At 46.0% G+C, this 10608-nt stretch overlaps 1 long non-coding RNA gene across 1 annotated transcript; it reads left to right on the top strand.

Annotated features, from left to right (window-relative positions):
- LOC135399655 (uncharacterized) lies at window positions 1-7844 on the top strand. The gene is made up of 3 exons (XR_010424376.1): window positions 1-71; window positions 5022-5270; window positions 7520-7844. It is a non-coding gene; the product is annotated as an uncharacterized LOC135399655 (long non-coding RNA).
- The last annotated feature ends 2764 nt before the right edge of the window (window positions 7845-10608 follow it).

A 10608-nucleotide genomic window follows, 5' to 3' on the forward strand; every position in this document is an offset into this window, starting at 1 on the left:
TGGTAGAAGAAGAAGAAGAAGTATAACAACGGTAACGTCGAACCATCAGCACAGGTCACAGCACAACTATGGTACGTCACATATTTCTAGTACTGTCAATAGGAAAGAGCAGATGACGCATTACCCGTAACATAAGCAATCCTGTCGGCAGAGCTAAGGATAGGGCATAATATACGAAAGTTTCTTCAGACTGCTCCTGTGGTTCTGTACGTGTAGCAAACAAGGCGGAGTCCTTCCTGGCACATGTTCGCCTTTTCAGAAATGAGTACAATGAAGTAGGAAATTCCGTTTTCAAGGCACTGAAATATGTGATTACTAATGTACAGCCATAGTGCGGCTCTCTTTCGAGAGCAAACCTAGGTTGCTCGAATTCAGAGAGGATCTTGCATCAACCTGTGGGTGCCTTGGAGACTAGATTCCGTAGGCAACAGCGAATATGTTATATGTCTATGAAGGGACTTCAAACACTTTCACATGAATTATCATGCAAAAATATCATCCCAAGACAAATACAATGCAAAACGTGCTTGCTTAATGTTGGAAGTGAGTATCCACTATGCCCAGGGTTGCACGAGCATCCCCTCACTATAAAGCGTACTTATGCTGCTTGTCTCTATTTTGCGTAATTTTTACCATCAGATGTCAGGCTACCCGATACACCATGTATGCGTAACATAATTCTTTTTCATCAGCATGAAGAAAACGGAGGCGAACCAAAGAATCGTAATATCTGCTGGCACCCTGAACTGATACCTGATCTTGTGTAACGCTCTCGTTTATGTATAGAGCTCGAGTTTGTCTGTTTTGTTATATTGTTTGTGTTTGTTGTGTTATGAACTCTCACCTGTCCTCGCTGGCACGTGTGGACAAGGCGAGGGGTGTCCCTACTTCAAATGCTCTTAATACTTTCAATACTTCTTTATTCAGGAATGCAGTACTTCTATGTACTTCATATTCAATACTTCCATGTTTTCAACGAGATGCAAGCCTATGGTACAAAAATTAAGGCACCGAGTGTAAGCACTCCCCACGGACTCCCCAGACGCCAATCCTTTCACCACCGTGTTCTAAATAGGAACAGTACAAGTCACGTGATGTCTAGAGCGCTGTTGCGTTGAGTCAACACAGCGTTTGTGTTGTCTGTCTCTCTCTTGTGATGTGTTCTGACGCTGTTTCATCCATTGGATCTAGAGCTATGTCTTTTTCTGTTTACGTGGGTGCGAGGGCAGCTATACCACACCAGGGCCTGCACGACACACGGTTAGCAGTACCTTTTTGCAGCTACACAGAAACTGTAGACTCGGATTAGTCAGAGCAAGATTAAGCTTGAAATAAGGTTGGAAATCTCAGTCATGCTCAAAGTCTTCTCCATATTTTGTGTTTCGTTTTTGACCGCGACGCGTCGGGGTTACAACTACCCCGCGTTCTTTCAGGAGAGCAAAAATCGCAATCGACCAGTAGCGCGCGAGAGGTACTATTTCATTCGTACGGCCCTCTAACCATTCGTCTCCTTCAGGAAGCCTGTAACAGATTGAGTGACATTGAGGTCACTCTGTGGCACCGGGAGGACGCGATGGGGAGTGCCGATCGGGTGGCTCCGTTTACGTCTCTGCTACGTCACCTGCTACGTCACCCTGCACTTCTTACGTCGCGGCAGCAGATCCGGCCACGCCTTCAGGGCCATGTTGCTCCGCACGAGGGGGACTTGTCGGGACATTCTTGTAACTTGGATTTCGTAGTAGTAATAAGATATCGCTCAGTGAAAATATTTTTCAGGGTGGACCCTATGAACTTGACCTATGACCCTCCTTTAGGAATTGAGCAGGGTTTCCAACAATCCTACATGTCGGCTCCCCGCTCTTTTGAAGCACTCTACTGCATCGTCCAGAGCTTCATAGAGAACATATTACGAACCCAAATCCTTGGGGACTGACATCATACAAATAACTCGATACGCGTACATTACAAAATATTAAAGGAGCATGGAAAGGAAATTTGAATGGCTGAAAACCGTTTTTAATTTGTCAAGCAGTGTGTAAAAATCGTTCTCGTAAAATATTTCGGCTGAACAATGTTTTGTTACAGCGCAATTCGATTTATAAAATCGCTTCCGTGGCGGGAGGCTCGCGCGCTCCAGCCACAAGCCACTTCCCACTGACTGTGACGTCAAACGTTAAAAGTGCTCTCATTCGCTACGGAAAATTCGTCTGCTTCGGACACGGCATGCTCCTAAAGACAGCGGTTCATTATGTTCTGTTGGTTTGAGGCATAAAACAGAACGCCATCGTGTGTCTTATAGTCATTGTTTTTGTTTATTATGTACGTCTCCAACTAACGAAAAGTGCCAGCGTCTCACATGAGGCAATACGCAGGGTGACGGTTCGTGCTGTTCGCGAAGCGATGCAACATAACGCGGCTCACTTCGTATTTGTTCCTGGGACACAAGACAAACAAAGTCCGTTCTTTCTGTTTGCAACCTATTCAACTATCCTATTGCAACCTATTGCAACTAGTTCAACGATCGCAACTTCCAGTCGCGCTGCACCTGCACGTCCCCATTCCCTTTTGGAGGAGTGCTGAACTTAATCCACACGCGAGTTCCCGATTTCGTTGCACTGCGTGTCTTCGCCGTGCAACCGAAAAGTATCGAAGAAAGTTCACTGGCGGCAGACTGATGAGACGACCAATGTTTCCGACGCCATGTTCTGTAAAAAAAAGAAAAGAAAAAAGAAAGGCAGCCGTGTCTGATGCGCATGCGTCTCTCGGCAGAACAACGCGCGCGAAAGGAGGCCGCCGTCACCTTGACAATTGTCGGTGCCAGATCGCAGCCGAGGTCACTTCCGAGCCCTAGGAGTGGACGCAACGTACAACGTCACGTCGTGACGGATGTGCCCGTCATTTCTCACGTGTCTTCCACAAGAGTAGGAGAGAGCTCTCCGCACTCGTGAGAATCAATCGACTGCTGCGCGCGATATTTTTGTGCTACGCTCATATTTCTTGCGTGAAAACGTTATTTAGTGATCGGACCTTCCAAACTATTTTTTTTCTCGGTCTTAGACTGTTCCTTTAAACGTGATAGAAAAGCGTTATTGGGTCGTTCGCCTTGAACAACCACAATGTAAGCGAACGTCATCAGTGTTGCTGGAGGACAGAAGCAGTGGGCGTTCTTCTTGCTTCTAATTGCTTCTTTTCTGCTTCTTATATTTTTATATACCTTGACTAGTATTGCAACTAGTAGAAGGTCCGGGATCCATTGGGGAACGTTGCAGTTTAAAGGGACCATGAAATGATTTTCGAGAATTCCGAGTACTCTGCCAGGAAACCGTTCGCATGATCCATCACTATCGTACACACATCGACTTTTAACTGTATTCAGTACAACGGGGGCGCAGTTGCCAGACAAAAATAACAGGGCGTGACCGCTGGATATATGCCTTCGAAGTGGGCTTACGTCATCGCTATCCAATCCTCTCAGCCAACTGTGAACGACGAGGAGGACACACCCCGCCGGACCACGTGGGTGCATGGTTTCGGTTTGGACAACAACGGCGTTGTATATCTCCCGTCGAAATCACTTAAAATATGTCGAAAGGCAAATTATCAGCAATGGAGGAAGAGGTTATGCGACACACACAGCGTCTATGGATCGTTCGGTACGCAGCACCTCGTAAAATGTCACCGACGAAGGTATGTTCCGACGAAGGTATGTTCCGACGAAGAAGAAGTTCAAAGGGGAAAAAGTGCTCCGGTAACCATGCTGACAGTCAACGGCTATATTACATTTCTCGTAGGATTCTGTGTAAACGGTTAGTTACAATCTTGTCTCCAAGTCAAATTAAAACATATTTCATTATGAAGTATGCAAGCTTGTTTGAAAATTCCGTTCACGCCTGTGGTAAATATAGAATATTTTCACAATTTGTACGATTTTCATCTTCATATTTCACAGAGTGAACAGGGGTACTAATTAAAAATGTTTGTGGGCTTGTCAAATATCGTTTCATGGTCCCTTTAAACTGCCACACGACATGAACACAAGCTCAGCCGCACGCGAAACTCTCGGAGAACGCATGAGACACGTCTGAACACATCCAGAGACGAGGCGCAACTGACCATTGACGTGTCGGTCGTGAATGAACAGTTCAGGCTGAATGAATCATGGGAATAAACTGAATGAAATAGTCCATTATCGTCGAACGTACTCGTTCACAACAGTTCACGCAAGAAAATTTCCAGTTCATTTTCGCGGCGTTTCACCATTTGTCTCGTTTCTCCAGTTGACGGTTTTGCCATCTAGTTCGCCGCTGTGAATCTAGTAAACCAGTGTCGAACGGTCCCAAACCTGCATTCGCTTGACGCTTATGACCACATGTGACCGGCATCTGACTATCAGAATCAGCTCAATATTGATTGAACGAACACGTCGGCGAGTGCTAGGCCATCAATCCAATTCACATGTATTACATGATATACACCTATCAATGACATGCCGGACTCGTTCAACCCTGTACATAGGCAAAAAAGCGGATGCCGTGAAAGCTTGAAAGGTGTAGCTGCTGTCACAATATAATTCCACAAAACATATGCGCAATCAGGTATCAGACGTCGTATTCCGAAATGGGCCGGCAAAATTTCACGTGACTTCAGCGAACTGGCTCTGGAGTCGGTCACATGATGTTATGACGTCACGGAGAGATGAAGGAATGAAAGATTCTTTTGAACGATTCAGTGAACCGAAGTGAACTGAATGAACAGAGTTCACCAAAGTGAACTGGATTGCCCATCACTACGAAATGACGACGGCCCCAGCTCCAGGTGACGAGCTGCGCCGCCACTCCGCGCTTCCGCGCTGCCACGTGACGGAGAAGAGTGAATCAGCTTGCGGAGCGCAGCCTGATTCGCTCTTCTCCGTCACGTGCTGCGCTGCACACGGACCCAACACTCACCCCGCTACGACGCCGGCGTTTCATCAAAGTGTGGCTTCTAATGCTGACGCATTAAAACGTCCTTTCGTTTGCAAGCCTTTCGATGTGCTGAAGGGAAACGGCAGCTACGGCAGCAACGGCACCTCGCCAGAAGCCTTCTTTCAATTTCCGAAGGTGCAGCTCATGGATGGGGAAGAAGGTGCTTCCGATTACGCAGTGTCATCGCGTTTAAGTTTCGTCATTCGGATGGGCGCGGTTATCGTAGCTACCAGTGCTGTGGCGATCGCGGCTGGATGCTTTGTGATTTCTAACATCATTAGCTGCTGTGGACGCCGTTTGCAACAGGTAAATTCGATTCTTCATTTCATAACGCTGTTTTTGGTCCTGCCGATCCAGAACATTCGGTCCAGTGCTTTGCAGGTCTGAATGAGTTGTTTGCTGCCAGCGATCTCATTTACAATTGCATTGCACTTTTTTGCTAAACTGTCTTGATTACGAATGGCAATGAACACAGATAGTGGCGCCGCATTAAAGTGCGAAAAGGAACAGGGTGATGAAAAAACGTAATATGAAGAAGCCAATTTTTTACTGACCTTGATATGACTCGGTCAAGGTGCAAAAGGAATGAACGTATGTGTTCGAAGGGTTGTGAGATTTCACACCACGTTAACACGGATTAGCGTGAAGGGCGGTTTCTTAATCGATGGGAACCTACATTACAAGTTTTACACAAAAGCAACAATAGCCTAAATGCGTAGAAAATCGGTACCGCGAACACTGACGATCATACGACTGCAACATCTCGCCAGTGGGATAGCCCCAGGAGAGGTCACGTGCTTCCCAGAACCAATAGGAATGGCCGAGGCTCTCGCTCCTCTAATACCGCGGTCACACGGGCACTCTTCAATGATCATCGAAACTAACGGCAATTGAACGTGCGCGCAGCGCTACCAAGCGTGCATTGCGTCAACTTCTCAAAGACCTTTGGATCCAATGCTTCCAGCCTGGTTGACATGTTACACGCTTGGTGGCCCTGCGCGCATGTTCAATGCAGAACCCTTTATAGAGAGAGTTTGGCCATTAGGAGGAGCCTAACTTGAACCGCGTCATGCGACGTCACGGCTGAATGACCGCCCTCGCCGCACTCTATTGTTGTCCTGTCGTCAACCTGTCGATGACGCCATGTTGACGCAAAGCGTTGGTCACGATGCAAGAAGGAAGACACGTGCATACATGTGCTTCGAGATCCCTTCGTCCTTGAATCTTTTCAGTTTGGTAACAAAGCCCCTATTTCACAGGCGCCAGTGGGTCATAAGCCGGTGACCCTGGTACATTGAGCGCGACAAAAGTACATGTTGACTAGTCGGTGAACTGCATCAGGATGGCGAGTACCTGTTGGTTAATAAGCGGATTTCGCTTGGATTCAGGCTTTTTGGGCGGTGCAACAGCGACTCTGCCGTCGAAACAGGGGGCTTAATCGCTTCATCGTCGTTACGGTCGTTACAAGCTAACGAGTGGCGGGAAATTCAAAAAGGTGGTCACGTGACACATTGCGCGTGACGGGAACCACGGCCTTCACGTATCGTGTGAAGAGCGCCGTGCACGTGTTTTATCACGTGCCCACCTTTTTAAATTTCCCGCCCGCCTTTTTGAATTTCCTGCCACTCGTTAGCTTGTAACGACCGTAACGACGATGAAGCGATTAAGCCCCCAGGCTCCGCCCGTGAAGCGGCGAAAAGTCAAAAGATGGCCAAACTCTACCTATATATACGGCTCTTGTTCAATGATCATTGAAGAGTGCCCGTGTATTACTTCGGTGCTCGACCACGAAGTTTCTTCGAGGTTTTGTATCTCGCCAATTACGGCATGTCGAAACATAAATATTTTTCCTCCGGTGCCTGGCACAATTCGTGCATGACCTTCTGAACGACATATATCGAAGTGTCGCAACGCCTTTGAAGTGTTGAGAACCATGGCAGTCTCAGTATTACATAGTACTTAGTAGATCATAATAAAATGTTGTTGTGCTGTTGAGTGCGATGAAAATGAAGTGGGTCCTTCGTGTCAGCTCGGATCTACAGTCCTCAGATACCAGTGCTGATGATTCCCACCAAACGCAAGAGTGCTACGCTCACGAACCACGAACAACTCCATTTCGTATACGAGTATATTGTATAGGGATGGAATGAGGTCGATATTTTTATCGATATTTTCCCAAATTTTCGATGTTATCGACGCTTTAAAACTATCAATACTTTATCGGACATCGATAAATAATCGAATACAGTATAGCGTACCGCAATATATTTATGAATATTCATACATGTTTCAATTGGTATTTTAGATGGCGTCTGATATTCTCTCTAGGATATCGACGTTGAAATTTCATAGTTTTCTACTTTTAGTAGGTTGGCTTTGTTGAGACCGAATTTCCTATGCGGTGCTGCTGAATGCATTCTTAATGCACAGGTATGGTCAGCATGACCTGAAGTCCTCTGCAAATTATTTACTGTTCACACAGTAGGCATGGACTGCGCGACATTCTGTTGACCATTTGTTTGTCACATTGGTTACGATTTACTCTCAAAATGCAGATTACTCGAAGGACGCTCAGGAGCAGCAGGGACACGGTAGACCTTCTACACGGTGGAAACACGGCCTCGAATTCTGCTGCAGTGGATCATCATAAATTAGGAGGAACGCAGAAATGGCTTTCCACTTGCGCATAATCCTTTCGTTGCCATGGAAAACATTAACTCAATTGCTCAAATAATCTAAGTCACTAAGTAAATGTTACAACACAAACCGTCGTTGGAGGTCTGTTTCCAGCCCGACAGCAGGAAGCGGAAAAATATTTATTCCTAATTCGACCATCCTGATATTACGACTACCCAAAATAAACACATTTTTCCTCTTTGATTTGAATTGTTCGTCTAATGATTAACCTGACCATTCACATCTGATTCATGTCATCCGCCTTTAGATCAAAACAAAACATCCCGTGTCATCGGCTGCTGCCGCTGTTCGGTGCGTGGCGACACCACGGCCCCAGTTCCCAGTCCCATTGTGTTATCTGTACCGTGCCGTAGAGGTGACAGACTATAATCGGTAGAAGTCTCAAAACTGTGGCGGTCGTGCTCTTGGTCGAGCCCCGGTCGATGGCTTCTTTCAACTTACGCTCCTTCGGATACGTAGGGACGTAAAGAGTGAGTGACGTTTCAGAACGTCCACTGTTCTAACTATGTATGATGAAATCATCAAGTTGATCTAGGGTCAGGGTTGCTAACCGTCCCCGGACCACAGTTTTCTAAACGAAGTCCAAAAGTTTTCTTTCCACATGTTTTAATGTCGGCTACCGACAAACAAAAAGTGTACCTGTAGGCAAAATCTCATGACCGTTCATTAAAAATATGACGAATGAGACCAGGACAGGTTTTATGAACGCGCACGTTCAAAACGAACTGAGAGATCCTAACCCCGATCCCGGGTCTAACTGGGGCATCCTAAATGTGCCGCGAAAGAATGCAACATCGTCTCCACACAATTTATTTGGTAAAAACTTTTAAAAAAAACTAGTGCCGGGGAACACAGAAAAGACAACACGAACACAGCACTGACACAACACACTCTAGACACAACACTCTACACAAAACGAGAGGATAGAGAGGTACCAAGCGTGCTGGTGGCATAGATTCATAACATTCATAAATTCACGGAGACCTTGTCTGTGCTGTCGTTTCTTGTCCCCCCAGTCTCGATTTTTAAGTTATGGAACTCGACACAAGACACACAAAACATGCCGGGATGGAAATTGGTGTTCTGAGGCTGAAACACAGAAGAAAGGACGAACACGCGAAGCCTCAAGTGCCTAAGGACGATGAATGAAGAAAAGGACGAAGTCGCTGAAAACGTTCGTCAGCTGCAGCTGCTGATGTTATGGCCCTTTCTGAATCCGTTGACTGGTGGCGTACAATCTGGTTAGGTATAGGTGCACCAGTAGTCTTCAGCTTTTCTTTTTTAATGCCTTACCTTCGTGTAGTGTCTCTCATTTTCGGAAGGCAATTCGTGAGTGAAGCTGGATCGTTGTGGCGTTTTCTGTGAAGATATCTAATATACCTTGATGGTTGACGCCTGCGGTTAACTCGAAACGAATAGTGGCGTTACATAAAGAGAGTGCTTCCAAACAAGGTTTTATTCGCATTATTTATTGCACAGAGCACTATGTGCATAGACATGGAGTAAGTTTTTCATTCAAGATGGACTCGATACATGCCGCCATAGTTCCTGTAATATCCTGTAGAAGAAACCGTAACAGACAGTAACCGTAACTTTTCAGGTCCCAAATATGATCAGCAAATGAGATCACCCTATAGCTGGAGTTCTTTCTCAGCCTCTTTCACAGGTATATGCGTACTTCCTTCAAGAGTCGGGTTTTCCCCCATGTAGTATGGTACCATGGTATGTGACAGCGCTGCACGTATGACAGACTATGGTCCCACGACAACCATCACCTGCAGTCGTGCTTTAACACCTCTTGTTTTACCATGAGCCAATATTAACACCGTTTGTACACAAGTTCGAAGAAACGTCCCCTGCTATGAAAACAACGCCTAATGAAAAATACGGGCAAGTGCCTTTCCCAAAGAAAGCGCTACATTCCTATCCTTCAACCACCACTCATTCCCAAACTGTCGCGAAGACCACGATGTACACTGCCTGTCTAGACAGTTTACTGTCTACGATCTACAGTTAAAGTGATTGGTGTGCGCCGCGCGAGCTGTGGTGTCTGACGAATTCGATCACCTAATGACGAATTATGAGGCTGATCGGATCAGTCTGTATGTGCTGGTGTAAGCTCATGCACAGGAACTAGGTGATACCTTGGTGGGACCGTAGTATCTAGGTGAAACCGAAAACCAGAACTGCTTCCATGTGTGCGTGTGTATGCCCACCGATCAGATGGTGTTTTGTCCAGTCAGCTTCATATATCACCATATGTCAGAATCGCGATGGAGAGAACAGGCGCGATGCACGCGAGTATGGTTTTGGCTGTTGGCCGGAGCACAAGGAGGTTCCGTGGGACACTTCATGCTGCCCCTTACGCTACACGCATCTTTTCTTTTGATTCGGATGCAGAAGCTCCTCCCTGGGCAGGAAAGTGGGAGAACTATACAGGCAAGACTCAAGACGCGTCTTGGGCATGTGGTACACGTCGTGAAGATGCGTCATTTCGTTCCAGATTGTACAACTTTATCGCACATGATTTCTCCAGTCTTGCAGACACTATACCAGAGGTGGATGCTATAATCCGTATAGTGAGAGCGAGTATAGTGTGAATTATTGTGACATGTAGGTCAGGCGTTCTATACTGACGTAAACTATGCACGATGGTCCGTAATAACAACAGACTACTTTTCTTTCTTCTTCTATTGTTTTTCTTTTTCTTTCATTTAAGATGTTTGACTACATGCGACTTGTCTGTCACATGGAAAACGAGTTTGTTAGGGTTATCATTCTATGATAGGGCCAACCAGGACATTACAAATGACAAATATGAAAAAAGAAACATTGTGTGAAATATTAAATAGTATTTCTTATCCACTCAGAATACAAAGCCAGGAGGCCGGGTCTAGTAGGATGGAGTCACTGTCTCTGTGTACTCGTGTTGATAGAATGTCCGCAC

The sequence above is a fragment of the Ornithodoros turicata genome, chromosome 7 (assembly GCF_037126465.1).
Source record: "Ornithodoros turicata isolate Travis chromosome 7, ASM3712646v1, whole genome shotgun sequence".
NCBI classification, from domain to species: Eukaryota; Metazoa; Arthropoda; class Arachnida; order Ixodida; family Argasidae; genus Ornithodoros; species Ornithodoros turicata.